Below are 17,350 nucleotides of genomic sequence, written 5' to 3'. Positions count from 1 at the left end.
CATGTATGCTGTTTCAATTTTTTTTTTTAAATAACACAATTCTGAATCTTGCATTTCAAGAGAAAGCATGATGATTTTGTCATTTCACACTTCCACCAAAGTTTACCAGCCATATAAAGTGAATGACTTTGGCTACGTACAGTACACGAGCAAATCATACTGTAACAGCTGTAATCCTCAACTGTACTCAGCAGGCTTTCTTCATTTGTAAGTCGTCTGTGTGTACGTAAGCGTGGGTGTGTGTTTGTGCTGGTATTTCCAGAGTTTTATTCTTTAGGTTCTGAAGCATTTAAACTCAACACCCAAACTCAGACTAATAACATTATTTTAGGTGATTGTTCAGTGTCCATTTAAGGCAGTAAGCCCGGCAAAGTGTTTGTGTGTGTGTGTGTGTGTTATATTCATGTTTATTTTACAAAGTCCCATAATAACTGTATTTTGCATACTTTGATGTTTTGACTTCAGGGTCCTCTAGAAGTTAGAAGAAACTTCTCTGATCTATAGTAGAACCTTTTCAAAATGCATTTTTCATGTGGAGTAGCATCATTTTTTTTGGGGGGGGGGGTCACGATATTGATGTACTGTTTTCAACCCGACAACAACAATAAGGTGACCGTGATCGGGCGTGCATTCTTGAGTGTCTGTATAAGTGGCTGTGTGTTGTGCCAGGAAAGTGTTGATGAGAGCGATGCTAGCGGAGCATCCGCAGCCGTGAAGTGGAGAGGCTGAGTCCAGCTGAACAGAGGTTTGACTGACACTGGCATTTAGCAGCTGACAGGGGTGACAATGCCAGGCAAAGATAGATAATGTAGCGCTGTTGGCTTCCTCACATCCATCACTTCCTCCCTTGCTGCCTCTCTGCTGGCCTCTTCTTTCCGTCTCTCGCCGTGTCTCTATACCTCCCTGTCTCCCTTCCTGTGTTTTTGTCTTCGTACCCCACCCTTAGCACTAAAGTCGAACAGATATTCGCATACACAATATTCACAGTTTATCTAAAACTCACATGGGAATTGTCTGACCACTTTCATTTCCAAAACTATAGCACTAAACCATTTTTAGCATTCTGTAACCTGAAGTATGACTACTGACCTCTATCAGCAAATATCCAGAAATGCAAACTTGACAAGTCCATAACCCTTCTTTCCCCTTGAGATACAGTGGCCTTTTCAGTTTCCTCTAAAGAAAAGTAAGCTGACTAATTAGAGCAAAAAACCCAACTCAAGTGAAGGGGAATATTATCAGTTTATTAAAAAGTGGAATGCAATTCCTGCGTTGTCGTTTGCTTTCCTTGCCTTGAAAAGGCAAGTCTTTTTAGTCTTTAAATATCTTTAAATAGCACCCGAAGCACCGCCATCCGTCGCTGAGCAGTCGAGGATGCCAGTTAGCTGAGAGCTGAAGAGATCAGAAGTGCCTTTAAAATGCAACGGGCTGCACAGTTATTTATTTTTTTTGTTCCAAAACTGACTCGTGAATTTTTATAAAGCCAGGATAATCTAGGCAAAGTAATCTTTGGGTCATTCGTATTGATCACCAACACTGTTCTGCTTCGTGCAGACACATTACAGTCCTTTATGGGTCAGTAAAAGTCTTGTTATTGGCTCTTGAATTGTCACCGCTATGGGTTGTAATCCTAAATCCAAATCCAAATCCAAAAAGGCAAACTGGCCTCTTGTAGAACTAATGAGCAGCCAAAATGTCCTCAATGTTGACAGTTTTCCTCAATGCTTTTGCATAATTATTTGGTCCTTGTAGCTGTAGAAAAGAAGCATATACACGCAGGAATAGTAATACAAAATCACTTTTCATAATCCACCAGGTTAGAAGAAGTTTAAATAAAAACATTAAAATCCAACCTCTATCTCAGCCTTTGTCTCCACATCTATCTCTATTTTCTCTTTTCTCTCTCCCAACCTCTCGCCCTCCCCCATTCTCGCTCTTCCTCCCTCCCTTGCCGAATGATCTCAAACCAATTGCTCTCCCTCGCTCATAAATATTCTCCAGAGCTCAGTTGGCCTTTACCGTCAGGGGGCAGGGCAGAGGGAGTCGGGGATGAGGGGGAGGACCGGAGGAGTGTCATTACAGAGGTGTATCCCCCCCTGCTGGCTGGTTACTGCACCGGAACAGCTTGTAGCCATTTCTAATTAAAAAAGAAAAAAAAAAATGTTAAATGGAAATTTTAATTAATTTTTACAACAACCTTTTGTCTTCTTTTTGGTCTGCATTAAAAGAACAGATTTAAAAGCTTGAGAATCACAGCGTTCTGTCACAGCGGTGTAATGTGAAGCATTGTAACAAAGTGATTTTCAAACTGCAAATCCTCTGAGTGAAAGAGGTTTTCTTCTTCTCAAGGTCTCATCAAATGCAATAATGGAAGTGATGAATTAATGGATTCAACGCCTTTTAAAAGCAGCGAAACACAGCCATAGGACGCACTTAATATGACTTCCGCTGTGATTGCAAAAAAATGCATGTGTTATGTCAGGCATAATGGCTGGTTTTAAAACACTTATTCATTCTTTTATTCTTTGTCTTCTCCTACGCAGGGTTGCAAATCTCTTAAAAGCTTTTTGGCATTAATTTTATACTGAAAGCAGTCAGCTGATTGCATATTTCCTCGTTTGCCAGATACACCTGGGTATATTCGAAAAAGACAAGACTAAAGCAATTAACAGCATTTCTTTATGGACTGCTCTTGCTGTTCACCCTGATGGCATGAGTTCAAATTAAAGACATTTTTGTGCAGTTGTTGCTGTTACGTACGGAACAGAGGTGGAAATGTGTGTAAAATGAACAAAAGAATGTTTCATTTTATAATTTAGAAGCTTGTGGAGTTGTGAAATCATTCCTGTGAACGTGAGAATCTCTTGCTCCATCATTTCTGTAGTCGAGCCGTAGCCACAGACAATAGCATATTAGTCAAAATGTCAGCTCCTCCTTTCTTCTTCTTCATGGTCCATAACTTTTTTGTCACGCCTCATCTGCCGTGCTTTCTCCTTCTCTTTTCTCCTGTGAGCCAACTGGCTATCACATTGACTTCATGTGATGTAAGGAGTCATCTCTTGTAATTATGGGGTGATTAGTGTATCCAATATATACAAACAAATGTGTTTGTAGAGAGAATAGTATACAGAGGCATGCTGTTACAATACCTGTGCTGCACACGCGTTATCATGTCATTTAGATTTGGTGAAAGTATTCTGCTTTTTCTGTCTCGTGTTTGTGATAATGCTGTTGTGTTTTAAATTTAGATGAGACAGAACATTTAAACGCGATTATACAATGGGATGTATACAATGGGTATACAACTGCATACATGGAGCAATGAAGAAAAGGAAAGAAAAGAAGAAGAGCCTTGAAGAATACCATACTACGGTCAACCATGCCATATATAATACAGTAGGTGTACATAGTGACGCACTAACGAGGCTAAAAAACAGCCCTGGACTTTCTCCCAAATAGGCCCATCATCCGGCCATTCGTCCCTAGCCGTGTGCGACAGACACTAGCCAGGATGTCCTGATACTATGCCACAATCCTGTAGCCTATCAGACAAGGTATTCACAGCAAGTAACAGCTCAAAACCAATGATGATAATTGGGGTTGTGTTTATTAATAAAGCCTCAGCCTTCAAATAAAAACAAAAAATGTACAATGCCATTACATCTGCAATGAAAATAAAATACAAATAATGAAATGTCACTGGCTACAGAAACCCCAAACACAGGTTTTTAGGCTTTTGCTGAGGATGGTAAGTAAAAAATTGTTCCAGGCTGTGACTATCTGACTTGGGCCGTTTGAAATATTGTGATGTAGCGCATCCTGGGACATCCTGGCACTTCCCTGCACTCTCCCTGTCATCTTTTGTGCTGCAACTATCTTCAACCTGAAAAAAACAAATGATTTTAAAGATAAGTTATTAGCTATTATTGATGATATAATATGTGTTGCTTTGTGTTAAAGAATTAGCATTGAATAACCTATATAATATTTTGTCAATGTCATATTACACTTTTGATTCATATTAAGGCTGTGAAATGATGAAAATTACTAGGCCCTATCAATTTTGTCTGTGAAGCTTTCACAAACAACCACAGTTCCACAATAGTAAACCCAAATATGAAAGACAAGGGAAAACTGCACTCAGAAAGTGCAAGCTAGGATTTTTTGGTTAAACATTTGGTTAAATTTGGTGAATTATTTAGCCCCCTTTGTTTGTTAGCATGTTTAGAGTGGTACCAATGCATGCCTGATGTTTTCCCATTTAATTCAATACCTTCTTCATCCTAGCAGCAAAAGTGAGCTCACTACAACCTCTCATATACAACGAAGTGAAATCGCGGTCAACCCGCGATTCATTTTTAATTTGATTAATGTTTCAAATTAACCTAACATAACTTATTAAATACGTTAAGTTTGACAGCACTAAATGGCACGATAATTTTATAATCATAATGCACACCCATGTTGATAGCGGACTATGCAATTCGCTAAGATAGGGATAAAGGCAGCCTATTATAATGTGTCCTGCTCCTGGCACTTACCAGTAGACTACCTCTTGCTGATGTGAAATTAACTCTGCTGTCCGTCCCTCATGACCAGTCACGTCTAATGATGTAGGCCTAGTCTTCTTCCTTAGTTTTTTTTTTACACGTAGCATATAAGTGATCGTATCAACGCCACTTGCTGTTGGCTGTTAATATCGCTTTATTAGACTTTTTTTGTTCTGGACATTTCCCGAACTTTGTCAGTCCGTCCCTGGATGTACTGGAAATAATGAATATTTAAGACCGCAATACAAACTCTTAAAGTCTTCCATTCTGGTAAAGGCATGTTAATTATAAATATCTCATTTTCAAATCAAAGGGGCAACTCGACTTTTTGGGAATGTTTTCTTAAGATTCAAGGCGTGATGTTGTTGTTGCTGTTGAGAACAGTTGGGTCAGCAAAGTATTTGATTTTACATGCTGAGACTGTGACCTTCCCTATTTTCGAAAACTCAACATTGTTTTCTGTGCACCATCTCCGTGATATTTTCCTAACCTTAGTGTTTGTGCCTCAACAAAGCAAACTTTCATATCAATCATTCTGTAATAATTTTGGACAAACAATTAGCAAGGCCAGATCAAAAAAACACATTGGGAGGCAATGATAAACCTCTTTAGTTGTTTAGTTTGGAGGACTTGTTGGGAAGATTGCCTTAATGGTTTGTGTTGAGACCGAATGGGACATGAACTGTGGTCTCTGGATTCAACGTAGTCTCGCATTGCCAGACCTTTCTCCACAGCACTGCCGATGAGGGTCTGGCTAGTCCACACAGCATTCTAGGATGGGAGAAAAACGCATGTCTTTAAACCAATCACAATCATCATGGGCGGCACTAAAAGCCGGACGAAGCAATGGTGCCTCTGCAAAACAGCCTCGGGAAGGAACTTGTTTTGGTGGAACGTGTACGTTCAAAAGTTGTTTTAGTCGTGCAACAGAAAACTCAGATTGGACAGCTATTGGCTAGCTGTCTGGATTTACCCTGCAGAGATCTGAGGAGCAGTTAACCATAGTCCTCGTGAATCGACCGGAGTTTAGAATGCCAACACAAAGAAAACGGAAGGTGAGGGACACCTCCGGAACAATCCCGTAAATTAAATGTCGTCGATATAGACTAGGTTCAACGTAACAAAACCGTACACCCAACTGGAGTCTCTGCGGTGATATAACAATGCTATACTTCCACCTCAGCTGCTAAGAGAGGACACATAATAATAGCAGGACTGTTAGATGTTCCTTGGCACTAAATTTCAAACATAGGTTGTTTTAAGCAATATGAGAATAAAGATATATATATATATATATATATATATATATATATATATATATATGATCACGTAAAAAAAAAGGTAGGTAAAACTATTTGACTATTCTGACTTGGTATCATTGCAATAAATAATAAATAAATTTATTGTTGGTGCTATGTTTTTGTTAAATGCAGAACACATTCCAGTACTGCCCCGCCACTTTCCTGGCATACGTAACCAAATCAATCTGACCTTGTTGTAAACAATGTAGAATGCCGTTGCAGGTAAAGGGCTGTTGATCCTCAGTGCAACGGTCTCGTTTGTTTGAGATCAATATATTTGTGTCTGGAAATGATTATGGAAAAGAGTTGTTTGCAAAACACACTGCAGAACAGACCCAGAGAGATAGTGCATACCGAGATACACTTTTCATCGAACTGCAGTTTTCTCTCATGCATGAATGACAGATTCAATGACAGAGTTGTGGTGGAGACCGGTGTATCGTCCTCCACTCAAGAGGTTGACTGTGTCTCCGGGGCAGAAGCAGAGCAGCCTCCTCCCCATGATCACCAGCAGCAATGGCAGTGACGAGGACTTCATCCAGCACGAAGCTTATGGCTTCTGACAAGTGTGTGATGGGAGAGTTATCAGGGCCAGAGGTCCACAGAAGCAGAAGCAGCTTCTGTTCGACTATATCTTATACGGATGGCCTGAGATTTGATCATTGGGGTAGAGTCTGTACCACTTTCAGTAGTTTTTTTTTGTCCCCTAAAAGTGTACTTACAGTTGAGCAAGTTTTTACTTTAAAAACACAATTTTACATTGTAGATTGGGCCTGAAACGAAGAAACGCATGGCACCTTCCACTAACTGAAACTGTTTTCTCATATGAACTCCAGACAATATCAGGAGAATCACGTCCGGAGTTTTCCTTTCACACGTTTGTTTCTTTTATTTATTTTGAACATCAACATACTGTAATTCAATCAGGAGAGACTTCATTGCAGATATGTAATGATTTATTGTACATGTGCGTGAAATATACAGAACAGTCTTTGGAGATTAGACTCCACCATCATTTAAAAATTCGGAGAAACATTTTTTTTTATTTAACCTTTATTTATCCATGTAAGTCGATTGAGAACAACTTCTCATTTGCAACAACGACCTGTCACATTCACACATTCATACCTGGAAGCTGCCCAGTATAACCACAGTCTGATCTGCTGGCCACTGAGCAGCAGTTGGAGGTTAAGGGCCTTGCTCAAGGGCACTTCAGTGGTGGTAATGAGGGAGGGACAAAGCGCTGTTCTTTCACTTTCCCCACCCAGATTGTATACTGTCGGTCTGGGGATTGAACCGACGACCTCCCGGTAACAAGCTCGCTTCTCTAACCTTTAGGCCACCACTGCCCCCAAATAAAACAGAAATATGAACCCCCCAATGGAGTCTAGACACTGATGGTGGCGCGAGGAGCCCGAAGACCAATGCTGAAGGCTGCCGGGAGAGGCCTGCTGGAAGAAGACCCAGGAGCCGAGAGGGGCGAAGACCGGAGGAGCAGGGGAGGAGGAGGGTGGTGCTCGTATCCTGAAATGACAACTGAGCAGCAGAGAGAGAGACAGGTTTAAAACGGGGATGTCGTGCAGTGATTGGCTCGTGAATTTCATGGCCACTTCTGATTGGTTAAGACTAAGTGAACACCTCAACAGCTGATCCATTCAGGGGAGTAAGAAGTGATTATGTTTAAGTCATCGTCCTGAAATAACTTTCGCTTAAGCTCCATAAGACGAAAAAAAGAAGAAAAAAAGGTTGAGAAAAAGACAAAAATAAAACAAAGTCATATACAAATTAATCCAAATCCATAAAAAAATGGATGAGTTCGAGAAGGAGCAGGCAGAAGCATAATGCTTATAAAGTCCTGCCTCTCCTTTACAATATCATATTATTACATAAAAAACATATAGATAATACACAATTTTAAATCATACAATAATCCAATAACTTAAACAACATACAACTATACACTGTGTGTAAATTCCTTTATGTATTGGTATTTTATGTATAAGTAGTGTTTTCTTGAATCTATTTTGAACTATATAATAATATGGCTCTGTTTGAGCTCATTGTTTAGACCAGGAATCTTCAGAGTCAATGCAGGGGGGGCCTCCAAATTATTGTTAATTTTTGAAAGTTTTTTCAAAAATTAAAAAGTCTTAACATGAATCCAACATATTATTAACAAATATAAATCAACACTGCTTACTGGCCTATAGGTGAGGCAGTCACTAAGGCCATCCACAGATACAGTTAATCCTAAGGATTCACTGTGCCACATGTATGTTTAACATTAAAACATGATTTATAAAAGCATGCCAACAACTATTAGTTTATTTGAATAGCTTAGTATTCTATGCAAAAAAGGTATGTATAAAGGCTTTAGGCCGCCCTACACGTTATTGTAGGCCCAGTTTAATATGCAACTTAATTTTATACAATATACTGTATGTAGTAGGGGGTCCCTGCTCTGTCTCACTTTCAGTTAAGGGGTCCTTGGCTTAAAAAACGGTGAAGACCCCTGGTTTAGACCATTCTACAAAGTCACCCCACAAACTAAAATGTTGCGCACAACAGGAGATTGGCCGTGTCAGACATTTTCTCATCGGAAATACTCTGTTTGGTTTAGGAGAGGGGTGACGCCTGGGTAGAGCGTGCAGGAGGCAGGACATGACACTGATTACACTGTGTCACTGTGTTCATAATTTAGTCATGAACAACCAAGTCTCTTTCCGTTCGTTGGCCCTTATTAACAGAAGTTCCTGAATTGCGTCATCTCTCCAGTTAGATGTTTTTCTTGGCGTCTTTGTGTCAGTGACCCTTCTTTTTCATCCTTGCATGTTTGTTTTCTTCCGGTTTTGCCCCAGCCACATGATAGAAACGTCATCATCACGCCCACTTGCTCGCTGTGAATTTTCCGCACAATGAGCTGCTTTATTCACACATTGGCTCGATCGGACGTTACGCAGACTTCGCACTTGGGAGCTGGCAGTGCCTTCTTATACAGGTCCTCTGTGTAATATCTAGACAAGTTCAGGGTTGCAGTCCATGTGTAAAAGGGGCGTAGAATAATCATTCCCAAATTTAAAACTGGTGGTGTCATGATGCAATGGCAGGATGTCTTTTCAGTGTACAGGAAGTTTTAAATCAAAACTTTCAATGTAGATTTAAGGATCACCAATAACTGCTCTTCACAGCACAACTTGAATACAAACAATTCAAACAAGTATTTACCGTCACTGTATAATAATATTTTATAATTTTAACTTTTAGATAAGAAAAGGTCATGAATACGGTTTTACACTTATTTAATAGAGAAAAGAAAAGCTTTAGTTTGTTTTACGGCCTGTGTCACTATTCTTGATAACTTGGCCTGTCCGCCTAATATTGAGATATTGGTAACATTGCTTACCAGTGATATCATTACAAAATGTGATCATAACTGAAAGGAATGGCATTAAAAATGAGACCCAGATTAGAATAAAGCATCTCAAAGCATATCAACTGTTAAAGTGTTAAACAAGTAAGTGAGAGCGCTTTCTTGCAGGTTGCAAAACATGAGGTGCGCCGTGCTGCTTTTTTTGTTAAATCCTTGTATTAAAAAAAAACTAACAGCTTGCTGCATCTTTCTAATTGTTATTGTTGCTAAGCAGCCGCCTCTGAATTCATCCCATTCGCAAATTCAACGCAAATTCAAATTCAACGCAAATTCAAATTCAACGCAAATGATGTCAGGTGCTTTTAGATAGACACGTTGTACGTTAACCACCACAACGATTAAACACATTAGAATTTCTGATCTGAGTTGATGTTTTTTTCAACTCGAGGCATTCAGAGCGCTCCAAAAACACAAGATGCATGGAGTGGAAAAAAACGTGAGGCACAATGAAAAAGCAGTGCGCAAAAAGCCACACTCTCATTGAAAAGAATTACAAAAAAACGTCCTACGGGCACTCTGCGTGATCAGGGCCTAAGTGTAATAACAAAAATGGCATGTATGTGGTGACACATTGTGTGCAGCTACAGAGATTATAATTTTAAAAAGCCCATGCAGGCATGTCATTGACAGAAAGCGACTGTGTCATAAGGAGCAGGATTTAGCATAGCTGGTGGCTCTTCTATCTTCTGTTCCATTTGTTTGTAAGTGTGTGTGTGTGTATTTGTGTATGCACAGCGTGTATTAACAGTATGTACATGCCTCATTATGTAAACAATGTGATTCCAGGCATTCCTTGTTTTCTGTGTGAAGAGGAGTCTCTTGTCAACAGTGTTATGACAAATAGGCAGTACAAAAGGGATCAGTAGGCTTCATGTCAGCAAATCATGCTCTCCCTCTCTTTCTCTCTCTCGCTCTCTCTCGCTCTCTCTCCGACTTGCCCTTGCTTTCTGTTATCAGAGGTGTGGTAATATTCATGGGAGCTACAAATCAATAAGCAATTGCTTTTTTTAACAAAACTCACCCTCCTATTTTAGCTGTCTTTTCATAAAAAAAAAAAGTCTGAGTTTGAATTGCCTCAGTATGCTAAAGTACGGGAAGATTGCATGTTGTTAAAGCTTTGCTTAAAGGCAAAAGAAAAGAAAAAAAAGAAAAAGAGATAGCCACCATTTTACATAAGTGGTTCACTTGGTGAAAAAGCAGTAAAATGGTTGTCGGTTGGAGTAATCCATTCAGTCAGAGACATTTACATCAGGGAAGTTACCATTTACAGATAATAGTTACACTATAAAATTTGGCTCATCCTCAACAAGGAACACACACACACACAAAACACTACATTAGTAAAGTCGAGGTCTGTTGAGGTGGTGGATGCGGTTGCAGCAGCATGAGTGTATCAGCAGCAGTGGCAGTTCTAGGGGTGGCAAGGGTTGCCAGTGCCCCCTTAATATTAAGCCTTGACCCCTCTCTTGCCCCGCTAACTGTGGCAAATATTTTCCTACATTTTTCACCCCATCTTTATCCCCGAAGATTAGATATTATTCATATGCTGTGATAAGTAAAATGTAGGCTAACACCGAATTAGTATTCTTGTGTTTATTGTTACACGAGTATCATTAGTCTTTTGTAGAACCAAACCTATGGAGGGTTTGTGGTATGTAACACTTGTGCTTTTATTTGGTACCCCTAAAATTGCATGTGGCTCCAGCCTGGCTCCTCAATTGGAAATGGTCTAGAACCGCCACCGATCAGTAGAATAATTAGTGAGAAGGTTACTAAGGCCACTGTGTACCCCTGGCCTGTACAAATATGATTGGATGTTACTGGTCATCTGGTAACCAAGCAGCCAATGAATGAGCCACTGATGGAAATGCATGAATGAAGAAGCTGATGTCAATCATACTGTAAAAGCATGCTTGATTATAGCAAAAACAAAGAATTTTTTTCTTATAAACCAACGTATAAAATATAATGTGATTTTTATTTTAATTCCATTTAATGAGACTGTATTAACCAAAGAAAAGACAGCAATTGGTTGCTTTTCTGGTGAGGGCAGTTCAAATAAGGGTCATCAAAATGAACTACCATTATGTTTTCCTGTTTGCTGAAAGTGACTGTATGCCCAGACATCCACCTCGACCTCCTCCCACAGAGGTGTTGGGGTGCTACTTCCACTTTTGCTTCTCAGCGACAGCAAAGTGCCTGACAGGAGACTGCGATTTGCTTCCTGTCTCCTACAGTCAACCCTATCCTTTGAAGAAATACTTGTGCATTTTGGGAAATATGTTTATTGACTTTCTTGCAGAGAGTTAGCTGAGAAGATCGATACCACTGTCACATCTGCACGCTAATTATAAGCTCCAGCCAGCAAACCATTATCTTAACTAAAAAATTGGAAGCAGTGGGAAACTGCTAATACTCTGTACAAAGTTTTTTTATTTTTTTTATATCTTTATAGCAGCACTACAGCTCAATGAATAATGCGTTATATTCTCATTTTGTATTCAAATCTAAGTGTAAAAAAGTTGTGCTTTTATTTGGAGTTATGTGGTGGGCTTTTTATTGGCTGGGAGCAGGGAATTTCTGGCTCTTGTTAGGGTTGCCAGGCAACCAGGGGATTTTCCTGAATAATGAGTAATAAAGAGTGACTTTAGCCTCCTTTAGCCCATCTGTCGAGTATTATTTTAGAACAAACCGTAACATTTTGAGTTTTTCAATGACACCAAAGCAGGAAAAGAAGTAATATGTAGTCAGATCTATGTCGATACAGTTAGGGCTGGCCAATATATCGATATTATATGGACATTGATGTTTAGGACTAGATATCGTTTTAAATTTTGGATATCGTAATATCGTGATAAGACACAAGTCTTGTCTTTTCCTGGTTTTGCAGGCTGCATTACAGTAAAGTGATGTTGATCACACAGTGATTTTCTGATTTTACCAGACTGTTCTAGCTGTTCTGTTATTTGCCTTAACAAACTTTGTCATTATATCAACTTTATTGATGATTATTTATCAAAAATCTCATTGTGTCAATTTTTTGTGAAAGCACCAAAAGTCAACCTTACATTATCGCGGCAATATCGACATCGATGTATTTGGTCAAAAATATTGTGATATCTGATTTTCTTCATATCGCCCAGGTCTAGTTACACGTTACACGTAAAACGTTTATTTGACAGCTATTCTGTTACTGTTATGAGATGTCCAGTAAGTTGGACTCTACTTCAACCCTTCAGCGTAGGACTTGGTTGCTTCCTTTATCACCATTTTGCATCCCCAAATGCAATTCATCCTAATCCTTTACAGGAGTTTTAGAATGTCTGTGGCAATGATAACAGTCTTAGTAATCGAGTGTTTGAAATGCAGACTTGAGTAACACTTGGTAGCATCAAAGACATGAAAAAGCAAAATGAGCAAGAAACAGTATGCTGTGTTGTTAATAGGACCTCTCGACTGGTTTAATAGGATTTTCACAAATTAATGGTCTGATGTTTGTTTGATCATGTTGGAGAAACTGTTGGTGTCAATTCCGTGAAGCGTTCACAACCAGCAGCTATTAACTACATCATTACACTCTCTTCTCTCGTCTTGATCTCGCTTTCGTTCCCTGTTTGTCTCCACGGTGGGTGGATTACCAAAAGACACAAGTCTCTCCATCATTTCTCCCCCATCCTACTTCCACTCTTATTTGACTCTCCAGCTTTCCTGCTGTTGAGACTGTATCATCAGAAGCCCAATTTGCAAAGTTGATGGATGCCAATATGAAGGTGCCTTTAAGGAAAATGCACAAAACCGGCATGTGTAGAATTTCTTTTAATGTTGCGCAAATGAAAAGCCTCTCTGTTTGTAATTCTCAGTTTCTAAAATAATGTGTCTGTGTCTAATGGTCCCTGCATATTGAGAAGGATCAATGTCACATCAGATTAAACCAAGAGAAGAAAAATAGCAAACTTCGAGAAAGAAAAATTAGAATCTGAACATTGAAAACAGCAGAGCAGTTGCTGTTACTGTAGCTTGCAAGGTCTTACATATTAATGTAATTGGGTTTATCTTCCTGAATGAAGCATGAAGGACTTTTCTTCCATTTTTGCACAATTCTCTTTGGGGAGGTCCTTGAAATAACATTGAGTCTACATCAACCGACTGTTTTGCACGACGGGTTATTTTGGTATCTGGGGTAACCCAGCTACAAACACACATATGTTCTCGCTTAGGCTTCTCTTGATGATAAACTAAAGTTTGTCTATCATGGAAAGGTAAATGTTGGGTAGCTTGTGAGTTTCTTTTCTCTTTTTCTTCACTCACAAAAATGCAAACCTTTTCCAATAAATCTAATGATTTTCTTTCACCGGATGCCATAGCATTTGCTTTTTGTCTCCTGCCCCGTTTTCTTTTCTTTTAATCAAATGCTGTTTTCTGAGAGCTTTGGTTATTTAAAACAAACAATGTAAAAAACGTCAAACCAGTTTTGTAGCAGCCATTTCTAGATTTTTCAGGCCTACCCTGTCTCCTAAAAACTATCTTTATATACTACTGATACTACAAGCTTACATCATGTGGGACTCAAGATGAGGAACATAGTCTCCCGTGTTATATTGCTACGATTTGTAGACAAACTTTCTTCGCTGGGAAAAACGTTGCCAGTGAGCATAATCTGACCAACAAAAACTTGATGGATTAACAGAGAAAAATTTGTAAAACAAATTTGAAGTATACAAACATTTCTAGGAGACGAGGGTGTCTGTTTATACAGTATGTCACATAATTCTTAAGTGCAATGAAAGACAACGATGTAATTTAAAAAAGTTCAGAGGTGAAATGAGACTTTTCTGAGTCAGTTAAGTCATTTAATTAACTTCCTCCCCTTTACACCACTTTGGCTCAAAATGAATGTGCATTAATTACAGAGAATAAAAAAAACTAAATGTATCCCAATCCACAGTTTCTCCAGTGTGTAAATATTGTGCATTTGCTTTGTAAATCCAGAGTTGTGATATGTAAAGCAATGATCTGGACATAACTGCTGTAAAGTCATTACACAGTATCTGAGTGAAACAGCGAGACAAATGAGAGATGAAGGAAAACTGTCTTTAGAGGTAATCAGCCCGCTGTTGGAAACAGTGTATGCATGCAAATATTCGGAACACCTGCAAAGATAATTCAAGTTATTTTTTTCTTTCCCTTTTGTTTTTCTTTGTCTTCTTTCTCCGTGACAGTCTAATGTTCTGATGATGAGTTCAAATGAGAATGCATCGTAGCTCAACACATTAACCTTAGCATGAGTGAGACACCAGCAACAGAAGAATCGTAGAGCTCATTCGTGCTAGACTAATTAACTTGCAGCTGAAGAGGGATTTTAACCCTAAATTATATATATATATATATATATACAAAATGAATCTACTTGCTGTTTGGAAAATAGTGTACATGAACATTGTGTAAATTGTTATCATGTTACAGATGTTTTGGTTTATGCATCAATACCATGAAGTCCTCACATTATATCAGTCATATGTGACTTGTGTGTAAAGTCCATAAATGGGCCACAGAGTTGTTCAGGTTAATAGGAACAAACAACGGAATTCATGGGCAAATCTCTCTGAAAGATTTTTAAATTGACTATGCATTGTTACCTGATTTTGCATTTTGTTTTTGCCCGGAGTTTTAAAGATGTGGTGTGGCCCTGTGTGGTTTCCAGTCATTTTACAGAATTATGAAGCCGTCATACCATAACTTGCGGGCTTTTTATAAACCAGAGGATCAGACTTTAACCCTGCAGAATGCCTTTGTTTTTCACAAAGAATAATGGCATTGAGGCTGATCTAAACCATATTTTATGTGGGCCAGTACCACTGTAATTGTGCATGTGATATATAATATCACATAGAACCCATGTACAGTATGCCATTTTATTGGAATTTCACTTGGTGCTTAAACAAATCGAAAAATCTAATTAGAAGCCATATTGTTATTGTTATTGTTATTGTTATTACCGCCAAGAAGGTTATGTTTTCGGTTTGTTTGTCAGCATGGTTACTCTAAAACTCCTGGCCCATTCAATCATGAAATTTGGGTGAAGGGTGTAGCATGGGGAATGGAACAACCCCTTCAATTTTGGAGAGGATCCGAATCACAGGGTGGATACACAAATCATTTTTCAAATTATTAACAATGAGAGATAGGGGCTCTCACACTGCCCTTCTAGTTTTATAGTAGTGTTTCAAAAAGTTTGAAGTAATTTACAAGAGGCTCCTTTGTCCTGAAAGGCAGTTTTACATTTTCAGATGGCTTCTGTAAAATGTATTTTGTGTTATTAAAATACACAATGATGTGTCGTGTGAGTGTCGTTTCATTTTCAAGACAATTTCCCTGTTAACATGCCTCAGGAGATAACATTAGTAGTAGCAGACATTTACGGAGCACGCTCAGTCACATACTGTACTGAACAGACACAATCTGCAGTGCTATGCTCGGTAGCGTGTCTTGACTGCATCAGCAGGTTATTCGCTGGGTTGATTCCCTGATTTGTTATGTTGGGCACCAAGCGACGTCCTCAGGCTGCCTGTACGCTGTGATGGATCTGAGACGTGCTGTGATGGACAGGTAGCAGCGTACAACTCCCCCTGCTCTGATCACGGCTCCTTTAGCTCCTGCAGCTCCAGCTCGCTCAAAGGGGAGTTCGGCGGGGTGGGGAGGGGGGGTAGGTGTAGATGTGCAGCGACCCCCTGCTTCACAGAGCTGCAGGTGAAATAAACCTGTGTGTGTCTGTGATAGGCTATTTCAGTCACTCAGCATCTCACCGAGAGGAGTTAAGGGTGAAATAAACCTGCAGTCTTCCATAAAACGAAAGATCCTTTGGTGTGTGTTTGTGAGTGGCATACAGAAGGTGAGGTTACATTGTGCATGTGTGTGCGTACGTGTGTGTGTGTGCTGTATCCGCCAGCTTAGCCGTGGCACCAATCATAAATGTCCATCAGCGAGCAGCACGGCGAGGCATTGTGTCGACTGTTGAACACGGTTAAGTTCTCTCCCTTTCTCTCTGCGCTGCTCCCTTCTTTAGCCAGGCCCCAGCGGATGGAGAGAAACACTAATGGCCGCTCGTTATGAAGAAACACAGATATGAAACGGGCCTTAATGAGCTGTTTTCTGTTTGTATTTTTCTCAGGGGGGTCATTGTTATTGGTGAGAAATTGATTGGCAGCTATACCCGCGCCCATGGGGGCTCTGCGATATTCTGGGCGATAGCAGAGTTGTTGCAGCAAGGACAGCTTTGTTTAGATGTTTGCAGCTGCAGGCTGCGTGAATACATGTGTGTGGGCAAGAGTGTCTTTGCATGAGGGAGTTGGTGTGTGTCTGTAGGGTGTTGGGGGTTGTATATATGTTAGAGAGAGAGAAAGACATCAGGAAACCCAAAGTTCCTATTTGCTACTTAGGAAACGGAGGACGAGCAAGCAGTGTTGGAAGACAAAAATGCTGTAAACAGTTTGTCACTTTGTGCAGTCCTGTCTGTTGCAGAAGCAAAATGTTTGAATGGGATTCTGCTAGGGGTTTGCTGATATAGATAAAGTGATGCTGATGTTATTGAAAATCTCTGATAAATTGCACAGTTTGTTAAAATCAATTAAGACTCCACATAGATTAATCAACTAGATGGGAATGTCTGTTTTTGGCTAATCCAGTGAATAAAATAGCTGACAAATGTAAAGTCACTTCACATTGAAGCAAAGCTATAATCTAATGTAACAATAGATAGCCTATTTAACCGCCACCCATCAATAAACCCACAGATAATTATAACCCACCTGCAATGCTTTTTTTTACGCCACAGTATGGTTCAGTCTCAGTTCCCCTCAATCCTGTTTCCAGCAGCAGCAGGCAGCTATTTTCAGCAAACAAGCCACTAAACAGCAGACAGACAAAGCTAGCGACTAGCTGGTAAAGAAAGTGGAACGTTAAGAAACCTAAAAGCCATATATTTTACTCAGGAGTTGGTGGAGACCAAATTAGAGTTTAAAAGTGAGTAAATATTGGACTTTCGCTCGTACAGTAGACGAAAACACAACTCC

General features: G+C 39.6%; 1 protein-coding gene across 2 annotated transcripts in view; it reads left to right on the top strand.

Moving 5' to 3' along the window:
* The window catches only part of brinp3a.1 (bone morphogenetic protein/retinoic acid inducible neural-specific 3a, tandem duplicate 1), a 52,874-nt gene that overhangs the window by 1,969 nt on the left and 33,555 nt on the right, over positions 1 to 17,350 (top strand). The gene's annotated exons all lie outside the window — the stretch shown is intronic.

The sequence above is a fragment of the Perca fluviatilis genome, chromosome 9, assembly GCF_010015445.1.
Source record: "Perca fluviatilis chromosome 9, GENO_Pfluv_1.0, whole genome shotgun sequence".
Lineage (NCBI taxonomy): Eukaryota > Metazoa > Chordata > Actinopteri > Perciformes > Percidae > Perca > Perca fluviatilis.
Note: the sequence above shows the minus strand (reverse complement) of the source record. Positions and strands in the feature narration are given on the sequence as shown.